The following is a 12,429-nucleotide window of genomic DNA, read 5'->3' on the forward strand; positions in this document are numbered from 1 at the left end:
AGCTCAACAAATGGGTGGGCTTAGGCTCAAACCTGAGCCAGAGGTCTGAGCTTAATGTGCAGTGTAGACATACCAACTGAGGCTTAGCTCAGCCTGGGACATGTGCCTTTTTCGCTTCTATTCACTCAGAAAGGAACATTTGGCCTGCAGTCATTTGGATGCCATGCTGCCTTTTCAAGAGCCTCAAGCAGAAAAACACAGTAAGCTGTCCCATTATGAGAGAGGAGCAGTTTAAAAACATGGAAAAGTCATGTAAAATGTGCAAAAAAATTAGAAAAAGTCAAATGCATAAAACTCCTCCCTATAAATCTCCACAGTAATTGCTGCATTTGTAAAGCTCAACCCACAGGTGGCTGATTCTCCATGAATGAGACAGTAAAATTCCAAAGGTTCTGTACATGCTTCAGACGTTGCATTCATTTTCCCAGGATTCGGATACAGAATGCTGCATTTTCCTTGCCCTGCTTGGTTTTTCAGAATGGTACAGCTTGATTCAATAAATGGAACATCCCAGCAGTTTATCTTCAAAACTTGGCTCTGCTTCCTGAGTCCTTAGTGACACAAGTGCAGAGCTACTCTCTATGGGCTGCAATAGAAAACCTTTGACTCTGTGGGAAATGGAGAGAATCCTCAGTTTCTGGTGGCTTTTTCATGCCCGGGATTTCCAGTGACCAACTAATAATTAATTCCCACTGGTTTTAAAACACGTGCTCTTCCTTGTCATACAGGAACTCTTTGTTACATTTTACCACAGGGTTGACCACATGCACTAGGCTCCTTTAACAATCCCAGCCAGACTGGTCACTTGAAGACCATCATGATTTCAAATGCTTGTTTTTGCCCTTTCTAAATCAGCAGCTACCATTTCTGTTAAGTCTCCCCTTCTTGTATGTGGCATCTGCAGTTCTGAAGAGGCCAGAACTCGCAGCTGGAAGACAGGTTTCAGAGTAGCAGCCGTGTTAGTCTGTATTCGCAAAAAGAAAAGGAGTACTTGTGGCACCTTAGAGACTAACAAATTTATTAGAGCATAAGCTTTCGTGAGCTACAGCTCACTTCATCGGATGCATTTGGTGGAAAAAACAGAGGAGAGATTTATATACACACACACAGAGAACATGAAACAATGGGTTTATCATACACACTGTAAGGAGAGTGATGACTTAAGATAAGCCATCACCAGCAGCAGGGGGGGGAAAGGAGGAAAACCTTTCATGGTGACAAGCAAGGTAGGCTAATTCCAGCAGTTAACAAGAATATCAGAGGAACAGTGGGGGGTGAGGTGGGAGGGAGAAATACCATGGGGAAATAGTTTTACTTTGTGTAATGACTCATCCATTCCCAGTCTCTATTCAAGCCTAAATTAATTGTATCCAGTTTGCAAATTAATTCCAATTCAGCAGTCTCTCGTTGGAGTCTGTTTTTGAAGCTTTTTTGTTGAAGTATAGCCACTCTTAGGTCTGTGATCGAGTGACCAGAGAGATTGAAGTGTTCTCCAACTGGTTTTTGAACGTTATAATTCTTGACGTCTGATTTGTGTCCATTCATTCTTTTACGTAGAGACTGTCCAGTTTGGCCAATGTACATGGCAGAGGGGCATTGCTGGCACATGATGGCATTTATCACATTGGTAGATGCGCAGGTGAACGAGCCTCTGATAGTGTGGCTGATGTGATTAGGCCCTATGATGGTATCCCCTGAATAGATATGTGGACAGAGTTGGCAACGGGCTTTGTTGCAAGGATAGGTTCCTGGGTTAGTGGTTCTGTTGTGTGGCGTGTGGTTGCTGGTGAGTATTTGCTTCAGATTGGGGGGCTGTCTGTAAGCAAGGACTGGTCTGTCTCCCAAAATCTGTGAGAGTGATGGGTCGTCCTTCAGGATAGGTTGTAGATCCTTGATGATGCGTTGGAGAGGTTTTAGTTGGGGGCTGAAGGTGATGGCTAGTGGCGTTCTGTTGTTTTCTTTGTTGGGCCTGTCTGTAGTAGGTGACTTCTGGGTACTCTTCTGGCTCTGTCAATCTGTTTCTTCGCTTCAGCAGGTGGGTATTGTAGTTGTAGGAATGCATGATAGAGATCTTGTAGGTGTTTGTCTCTGTCTGAGGGGTCTACAACCTATCCTGAAGGACGACCCATCACTCTCACAGATTTTGGGAGACAGACCAGTCCTTGCTTACAGACAGCCCCCCAATCTGAAGCAAATACTCACCAGCAACCACACACCACACAACAGAACCACTAACCCAGGAACCTATCCTTGCAACAAAGCCCGTTGCCAACTCTGTCCACATATCTATTCAGGGGATACCATCATAGGGCCTAATCACATCAGCCACACTATCAGAGGCTCGTTCACCCGCGCATCTACCAATGTGATATATGCCATCATGTGCCAGCAATGCCCCTCTGCCATGTACATTGGCCAAACTGGACAGTCTCTACGTAAAAGAATGAATGGACACAAATCAGACGTCAAGAATTATAACATTCAAAAACCAGTTGGAGAACACTTCAATCTCTCTGGTCACTCGATCACAGACCTAAGAGTGGCTATACTTCAACAAAAAAGCTTCAAAAACAGACTCCAACGAGAGACTGCTAAATTGGAATTAATTTGCAAACTGGATACAATTAACTTAGGCTTGAATAGAGACTGGGAATGGATGAGTCATTACACAAAGTAAAACTATTTCCCCATGGTATTTTTCCCTCCCACCTCACCCCCCACTGTTCCTCTGATATTCTTGTTAACTGCTGGAATTAGCCTACCTTGCTTGTCACCATGAAAGGTTTTCCTCCTTTCCCCCCCCCCCTGCTGCTGGTGATGGCTTATCTTAAGTCATCACTCTCCTTACAGTGTGTATGATAAACCCATTGTTTCATGTTCTCTGTGTGTGTGTATATAAATCTCTCCTCTTTTTTTTCCACCAAATGCATCCGATGAAGTGAGCTGTAGCTCACGAAAGCTTATGCTCTAATACATTTGTTAGTCTCTAAGGTGCCACAAGTACTCCTTTTCTTTTAGCTGGAAGACAGGCATGGTGGCCTAAGAGTGGAAACCAGAATTTGCCTATGTGATTCAGGCAGGTCCATGAATGCTCACTGACTCAGGCTAATGCTTTCATCTTACCCATACAGTTCCCTCCTCCAGACTCAGTGCCCTGTTTCCTTCCCTAGACTTTGCTCAATGCTTCCAAAGAGACCAACTGGCATTCTTTTGTATCTTAGGATATTTTGCCTGGTTCAGGAAGGCTCTTAAGGACACGTGGAACTTTAAGCATGTTAACAGTCCCTGTTAAGTCAATGGGACCTAAGTAGTTAAAATATTGCCACAAATCTGGCAGATACACTACCCTTCAAGGAAGGAGACACCATCCTCACCACACACAATGCTAGACTTCCCCCAGCAGGCAGAGAGGGTTTGCAAAGTGGAGCACAGAGCAGAAGGAAAGGTCATTCCGCTGGACAAAATATGGGAAAAACAGGCACAAAATTATGGTGAGTGCTGCAAAATACTGTACTGCATGGAGGGATGGGATGCCCTCAGAAACAAATGATCAGCTTTCCCAGCAGTCCTGTCTATTCCATTTCTTATTCTTGTAAGCCCTGTGGCCTGAAGCCCAAGACCGTAGGTAGCCCACTGTTAACACCTGTTGGTGTACAGGGAGAGGAGCAGCCCAGAACCGCTTGAGAACTCCAGATGGGCAGGGGCTGTACTGGAAAGGGAGCTCTCTGCTGCCATCTGTGGGAAACAAGGGGAAATGACTGAACAAGCCACACCTCATTTGCATTTCAGCTTTGTGACAGTTTGGGACATTTTGGTTAACATACAGTGAAGTTTTGAGCTTGGGGGCAATAAAATGCTGTTGCCCCTGTTGGGAAATGAAGGGATGATAGAAGTGCACCAAATGTGCCTGTGGTGAGGGGGTCACCTTGCCCTTGACAGCAGTCAGGGAGAGTGGGGTAAGGGAGCTTGGCAAGAGGGCTAAAGAGGAAAAGAGATGTTCCTGTTTTGGGCTGGGAGAGTGTTTCTAGGAGCCTGTCATTGATTTCTCTGAACACTCAGTACAGAGATAGCTAGTGTTCTCTACAGCTGCCTGCTATCTTAGCCCTGTCTACTCTCTTAAAGCTATTCCCCCACTACCCAGAAATTAAAACTCAAGGCACTTCAGCTGGGTCAGATGGTAGAGCCCCTAAAGCAGCTGAAGCTGTACTGTTCTGCCATGGTCCTTGGACTCTGTTCACCCTGGACAACAAACTGAGAGTGGGGGCCGGGGGAAGGGAAGTGACTAGAGCAGAAGAGCCCATGGAAGACTAAGGTTGGTACTATTACAAAAACGTCCAAGGGAGGGTGGGAGTTTTATATGGAAGTATTTGTTAACCCTTTATTTGCTGGCTTCCCAAGTTTATTCTGTTCTCAACTTTTTCTCCCCCCACTTCCCACCCCCATAAAGTTCTCTCTGGTGTCAACACCTGGACATAGTGCTTATGAGTGGGGAAGTATTGCCTATCAAGGGCACCCAGGGAGATGGATCTAGTTTCCTGGACTTCTGGGTCGGGGTTTAGCCAATGTTGTTTACATTTTCTGAAGGATCCCAAGTGAACCTGGCCCTGTTTGCTGCATTTGGTAGAAGGGCTACCGTCCTATGGAATTAGGCTTGTGCCTAATGAACCAGTGATGCAGGATTATTAGAACTGTCCTGTCGATGCAAATGGAATCTTGGCCCCGCACTACACTGCTGGGATATACTACATACCACATTGTATATAGAGATGGGCCTGAGCTGAGAAGTTTTGATCCAGATCTGAAGGGCCCAAAACTGGGGAGATTTGAATCTAATGGTCCGGTTTGGACCCAGCTTTCTGTAATCACAAGAAACTGATGAGAAGGACAAATGGTGCCATGAAATTGTTTAACTCTCCTAGGCATCTATGAATTGTGTGCTATGGATCAATGAGGAAACAATCTGGGTGGCATGAAAGGCTAACTGGTAACTCCAGTTAAAATAAATCTTAGGCAGGGATTTTCCAAAGATCCTAAGGGAGTTAGGCATGTAACTCCTATTGAATTAACTGAGTGCTTAACTCCCTCTGTTGCCTTTGAAAATTCTGCAGCTGTATAGGCATGGTTAACATTTTCAAAAGTGCCTAAGTGAGTTAGGAACCTAGGCTAATAAGTCATGAAGCACTTTGGAAAAAATTACCCATGATGCCTGGAAATGCTCCACTGTTGCCTTATTTTACTGCTTTTAGTTTCAATAAAATTTGTAAAGATTCCTTAAAAAAAAAAAAAAAAAAACACACACACACAACCCTCAGCTCTCTGCCAGAGAATGCTGTGCTGTTTGGTTTGAGTTTCCTTTGTGGTAGAGGCTCTGTGCTGCCTGGATGGTCTCCATAATCCCACAAAGCACTTTACCGTAATAACAGTTAATTAGTGGGGCTAAAACTGATCAACTGCAGGCCCCCATTTACTGCTGAGCTCAATCAGGGAGCAACATGGATGGTTCCTGCCTCCCTTGCTTCAAAAAGAGAAACAGTACCCAGAAACTGTCTGCTCAACAAATAAAGGGTAAACTCAAAAGGATCTGGTAATGAGCCAAGGCATATTAAGACCAGAATTCTAACTAGAAATATCCAGCTATTTAGATCTTTTATCTATGAAGTTTTGTGTAGTAGTAACCCACGGTGTATAAGGTTCCTCCTACTGCACATTGCACACTAAACTTTCAAGTGAGAAAGCATAAGGGGCTTGATTTTTTTTTTTAGTCCTGAACATCCAAAATCACTCATCAATTTGAAAAAAATACCCTATTGTGCCTAATAACTCGGGGAAACAAGGTTTTTCAGAATGGTACAGTGTGCCATTATAACCCGCACTGGTTATAATTAATTTTCAATGCTAGGAGATAGCTAGCAAAATCACAGTTTGAAGAAAGGGGATAGGGGGTACAAAATAGCCCTTGATAAATATAAATACACTTTGATATGTGCAGTTGAAGCCAAGTTCATACACCACACATTTTACCTACAGTGTATTTCATTAACATGCTTTATAAGAGGAACGTATGAAAAATGTTTCCCCTCAATATATACTGGATGCATTCTCCATTATCCTCATAATTGCAGATTCTGTGTTCTGTCCCTAATGCATCATCAATAGAATGGTTAATAAGCTGTAATAACTGTTACATGCTTATTACAGAATCATTATTGTTGGTAAGGTTTGAGCCAGAAAGAAGCCATCTTCGATTTGAGTTTGCAGCCTGATTCAGAAAAGCATGTAAGCACATGTTTAAGTACATCCCTACTGAGAGAAGTACTTAAGAACATGCTTAACTTAAGACATGTTTGAAATGAAATCCATATCTAAGACTTCTTCTTGAATAGGGATGCTTTGTAGGTTTGTAGGTCTAGCAGTTAGGGTGAAAAAAAAATCTTTTACATTTGTAAACTTGGGAAATCTTATCTAAAAATAATGAATGGAGAATGTATACAAAAGCTCATGGTGCAATTTTGACAGTTACTTTCCAGAGTGCATCTATACTTTGCATAGCAACAGAGAGTCCAATCCATTCTTATCTCTGTTCATCACCATATAGGAAACCTTTTTTTTTTGTGCCTGATTTTTTTTTCCTTTGAAGTGCAATGGCTCTGTTCAGTTTTCTAGTTGGAAATGGCCATCACAGTTGTTTTCTGGGGTTGCTTCCCTTACGCTGGATGCTGTTAAGGAAATTAATGAGCTATCCATTTTGCATTTATTTTCAACCAGGAAAGTTTCAACCAGGAAATTTTTCACAGCTAAACCTCACATCACCAGAAATTCAAATGCAATAGAGCATAGCTTGTTGGTAAATGCTCAGAGCTCTCAGATGCTATTGGAAGACTAAGCCTCACCACCAGAAATCAAACTCCTTGCTCTAAACCCAAGTTTATGGTACAATAGGAAAAAGACGCAGGGAACTGGCCAGGGTAAAGTCTGGGGAGGTGCATAAGGAGCAGAGGGCACAGTGATCTACTGAAACAAGAACTGTTTGCAAAAAGTTTGAGTTTCAAAATTTTTCAAATAAAAATAAAAGATCCTCTTTTTTGCAAAAATCTTCCCCTTTTCCGACCCATCCTACTTGCAAGTTTTACTCCATATTTGTGTTTTAATAGATACTTGTGTTCATTGGGATAATTGAATGGGAAAGAATGAGAAGTGTGTAAAAAGCAGGCTTCATCTCTGGTGCAGATGGGTGAACACTGCTTGTGCGCTGCTCCAACTGAAATGAACATGGGCCAGGGAAACAATTGCTCCAAAGTGACCATTCAAAGCCTAGTTGTTAAATGTCCTGCCATAGTAGCTCACCCTCAATGTGAGGGATATGAACAACACGTTGGTATTTCTTTCACATGCAGGCATCCTTCTGAATTTGAGTTAAACACAGAGGACAGAATTCTGTTCTCCTTTTCCTCACTTGAAGTTAGCTGGGTCTCTCCCAGACAACTTTCAGTTTTCTGGGCCTTAATCAGTAACTTTCCTCAAAATAACTGTGCTTTTAAAAACACAGCTCTTGCAGTCACTTCCAGCGGTTATTAATGGAAGTTACATTTGCATATTGAGGAAGAATACATCCTAGCAAAAACTCCTGATCACATCATCCTTTTTCCTTACACACAATGCATGCTGCTATCAGAAGCTCTTGCAATGCTTTTTGTACATTTTGGAGGGGTATAGTATAAAAGGAAGAGGAAAGTCTATAGAATACAACAGGCAATGGCGCGAGCAAGAGAAAGCTGGTAGTAGAATGAAGTTCTTACTGTAACACCGAGCTTATGAGGCTGTCTCTGGTTCTGACAGCTTCGGTTATCAATTCCCAAGCAGCCTGTGGATTCAGTTTCCAGAGCTGCACTCAAGCTGTCAGGTGGTGATGGCAGCAGGATCGCAGGGGCTTCTCCTCTCCAGTTTAGAAAAAGATTAAACTAGCCAAAAACTACATAGCAAAAGAGCAGATGATTGTAACCAACAGCAGGAATAGATTGTTTTCTTCCCTGCTTTGCAAAGCATAACATGACTTAGAAAGTTTTCAGAGTAGCAGTCGTGTTAGTCTGTATTCGCAAAAAGAAAAGGAGTACTTGTGGCACCTTAGAGACTAACAAATTTATTAGAGCATAAGCTTTCGTGAGCTACAGCTCACTTCATCGGATGCATTCGATGAAGTGAGCTGTAGCTCACGAAAGCTTATGCTCTAATAAATTTGTTAGTCTCTAAGGTGCCACAAGTACTCCTTTTCTTTTTATGACTTAGAAACAGAGTCTTTTTGTAATTATGCATATAGGAACTGTGACAAAGCTCTGTCCTTGCCTCCGTGGGTCCCGCGTTTCCTGGCGGATTTCGCTAGCCTCAGAGGCTCACTGTGACCCTCCATATAACCCTTCTTTCTCTAGAGACAAGGGTCACAGTCTACTGAGCCATTTTCATTATAAGCCAGCGAGGGAGGTGAGGAGAAGTTATCCTTCCTTGCACAGTCTTCGTTGTCTCCCAGTCTCCGTGATTAAACAGGGGGCAAAGGTGGGGGAGGGGGAGCCCAGGCCCACCCTCTACTCTGGGCTCCAGTCCAGGGACCCTAATAGTATCAGCTATGGTAGATGACCTTTTAGAAACATGACATGTACAATTCCCTGGGCTACTTCCCCCACAGCAGCCCTCACTTCCTCAAGCTCCACTTCACCCTTACCTCAGGGTCTCCTTCCTTGTGCCTGATATGGTGTGTACTACTCAGCCTCTCCAACCACGCAACTTCTTCCCACAGCTCCTGACATGCACTCCCACCTGACTGACTGGGAGGCTTTGAACTAGTTTCAGCCAGCCCCGATTGGCTTCAGGTGTCCCAATCAACATAGCATTCTCCCTGCCTTCTGGAAAGTTCTTAATTGGCCCCAGGTGTCTTAATTGACCTGGAGCAGCTGCCATTTCACTTATCCTGGTACCAGGGATTTGTTTAGCCTGGAGCTAATATATCCATCTCCCACTACTTTTCTATAGCCATCTGGCCTTGCCCCGTCACAGAACTTACAGAGACATAAACCAAATATGATTTTCTTTCTTTTTACAAATGGGGGATACAAGATGGCCTTAGACCAGGTTGGAAAATGAATATTTTCTCTAGGGAAAAAGTTTGACACAAATTATTTTTTCCTCCTGTTTTCATCCAAATTATTCTTCAATTTTATTTTATTTTTGAGGGGAGAGAAGGCCTTCAGTTTTGGTTGCTAAAAAATTGGATGGTTTAGACAACAAATCCTTCCATTCAAGGCTCCTTCGAAACACTAGGGAAAGGGCAGGAAATAGGGTTTTGTCCAGCACATCTCGACTGTTAGTGTATTCTGTGTGAGTGTGGAGTGACGCTTTGCGAATCAGTATGGACAGCTGGCTCTGAATCGCCTCACTCTTAGTTTCTAAGGCCCAGGTGGCAGTTAGGCACCTAACTTCCATGGACTTTCAATATGAGTTAGGCACCTACCTGCCTTCTGAATCACCCCATTCTCACATAACGCCACTCATTGAGGGATGTGGAAGCCCCTGTGTTTCTCTTCCATGCCATATCACTGTTATCCATATCCCCTGTGCCTGCACACCAGAACCTCACCCATCTGTAGCATTGCCACTCGACTTCAGTGCTGTAAATCGATGCTTCCACTCTCTGCCTCTCCCTTCCTGCTGTCCTTTCGGAGCGCTCAGGCTGGCTGAGTGAGGGACAGGAGCTCAAACAATTGTCACACAGGCTTCCTGGTTTCTCCCAAGCTGCCTGAAATTTTAAAGCACCAGGATTAAAGCCCAGTTGAACCTCAGAAGTAACTTTCATGCCCACAGTATATGAGCTGGTTTAAAGTTTCCCCCAAATGTTTGTCCCCATGCTTAATGGTGGGTGGCTCTCTGACCCCCACTAGTGGCTCAGCTGCATCAAGTCTATGAATCTGCCCCAGCACTAGATGCTCAGGTTTTTAGCTCTAGAGGTCTCAGGTTCAATACCCACTACTGACCCGCTGCCCCCTTGTGCTGTTAGATACAGTTGTGCCAAAGCATAAGGGTAGGAAGTGAAACTCAGATGTTGAAAGGTATTCGGGAATTGCTGTGCTCAGCTTTGCAATGCCTCACTGCTTTAAGAACCTGAGTCTCATTTTCAAAAGGGATTTAAGCACTTAGGAGCACTGAGAGTCATCACTGAGTGCAACCACACCTAAGTACCTTTAAAACTCTGTACCTAAGAGACTTGGGTGTTGTTGCAGCTATGAGATTGGCTGCTTGTGCAGTCTTGGGAAAGTCACTCAATTCTCTGTACCTCTGCTACCCTAGCTGTAAAATCAAGATCGTCCCTTCCCTCCCAGGGATATAGTGATGTTTAATTCATGGTGTTTGTAATGCATCCTGATCTCCTCAGATGGAAGGGGTCATAGAATTGCAAAATATTGTTATTTATTTGTCAGTCTGTTCCTCTGAGGCTGTTGGTAAAAATAATTCAAATTTGGCTAATGGCCCACAGGCAAGTCTAGGCAGAATGCTGGAAGCTGTCAGCATAGTCACTTTCTAAACCAATAAATCAATCATCACAAGTCCAAAACACAAGCATAAAATATTTCAGACAAACTCAATTTTCCAGCTTTAAAACAAGGCCTCTCTTTATTTTTTAAAGCCATTTTAACACTGAGATTTAGTGCTAAACTGACAGGCTTAACTTGTAAAGTAACTGGCAAATCTTGAAAGCATTGTGTGGGGTTTTTTCCTCCCCAAAGGATGCAGTTGAGTGACATGGTTTTTCACTTTAGTGATAGATGGTACTTGCAAGCAACTATTTAGATATCTAAGTACTAAAGCAGCCCCAGGTCTGGTTCCTATCAATAATACATTTTGTCAAAGAAAAATTGAAACAACATGGATGCCACATATAGAAATGGAAAGTATCAAATTAATTTTAGCCATAAAAAAGCACAGTCTGACTTCACAGGACTTTGAGTGGCCTTTTGTTTCACATGGATTACCCTCCCCTAAGTTTCTCTTTGCATGCTGATTACAAAGGAACTAAAAAATCTCAAAGAAGAACACAGAGGGAACCACATGATTTCATTGCCATTCATTTGGGCCGATTTCATCAAAAAGTGTATGTGGACTAAGTCTGAGAGATTCAAATGTGTAATGAAACATGGAAGCAAGTAAGCAGCACATGGTTTTGGACAGGGGTCGAAATATTTTACCCAATGTTAGGTACAGTAGCAATTTTCATCTGTCACACATCTTTAAAAGCGTTAAAATTAACCAATCTGCAACGGTAACCCTTGTGTGTTTGAAAGGTATCCGCCCCCTTTTGCACAAAGTTGGAGTGTCAGGAACTGGCATTAGAAGTTCTTGTTTTGTAGTATTGAGCCCAGATTGTGACTAACTCCAGTCAATAACTGCTTTCCGTGTTTGAGATTCTTTGAAAAGCTTGAATCCTAAAATAAGGTTTTTAAAATATATATGCTGGGTGATGAAAATTCTCTGTCATCTGCTGTGATGTTCCTTGCCCTTTAAAAAAATTAAATGATGATAAAACCTACTGAATTAGTCTTATTTTGATGATGGAATTGGAAATGTCTCATGCTACTCTATTTTAAACAAAGACCCACTCAAGGACATCTGTTGTCCAGAGGGGAGGAGTTGGAAGATACCTGTAAACTCTGTTTGATCTGGATATAGAAATCTAGTTCATTCTGTCCTTCACATTTACAAGAGATGCTTGATATCATGAAAGTGCATTGTACTCTGCCTTGCTGATGTGTCTATGGGCCAGAATTTTCAAGACTGCTCAGCACCCACAGTCAGGGTCAGATTTTCAAAGAACTTAGCTTCTATTAGGCACAAAAAGAATTGGCCAGATTTTCAAAGGAGCTCAGCACTTCAGGGGGTACATTGGTTCTGAGTTGTTTTGAAAATCATTTGTGTCACAATTGGCACTCAGCACTGCTGCAAATCTAGTCCCAATTGAGATGATTCAGTGGTGGCTGAACTCTTTTCCAAATCAGTCCCAGTTGCTGGTGGGGAGTGCTTGGAAAGCCAGCCCTTCATTTTCATTTGCCACAGGCTGAGTGAAAATCATGCCATGCCAGGCATAACCATGTGTAGCAAGGAATATGGCAATGGACATGTCATGTGAAAACAATATTGTATCCTCTATGGTTCAAAGCAGGACTTCAAAAGCTTTTCAGAGCTAACCAGAGGCAGGATAATATATGATAAACCAGCTCTAAAGACAATTCTCTCTTCTTGTTAAAAAAAAATACCCTGTATATAGTGAGACATACTGTATGGTAGGGAAGTTCTATTATAAAGATGTGGAATTGAGACTGGGGGCGTATCTATGCAGCAAAATAATCCCCTTGGCAGTGAGTCTCAGGGTGACTGTCTCGGGCTTCAGAG

The sequence above is a fragment of the Dermochelys coriacea genome, chromosome 11 (genome assembly GCF_009764565.3).
Source record: "Dermochelys coriacea isolate rDerCor1 chromosome 11, rDerCor1.pri.v4, whole genome shotgun sequence".
Classification (NCBI taxonomy): domain Eukaryota; kingdom Metazoa; phylum Chordata; order Testudines; family Dermochelyidae; genus Dermochelys; species Dermochelys coriacea.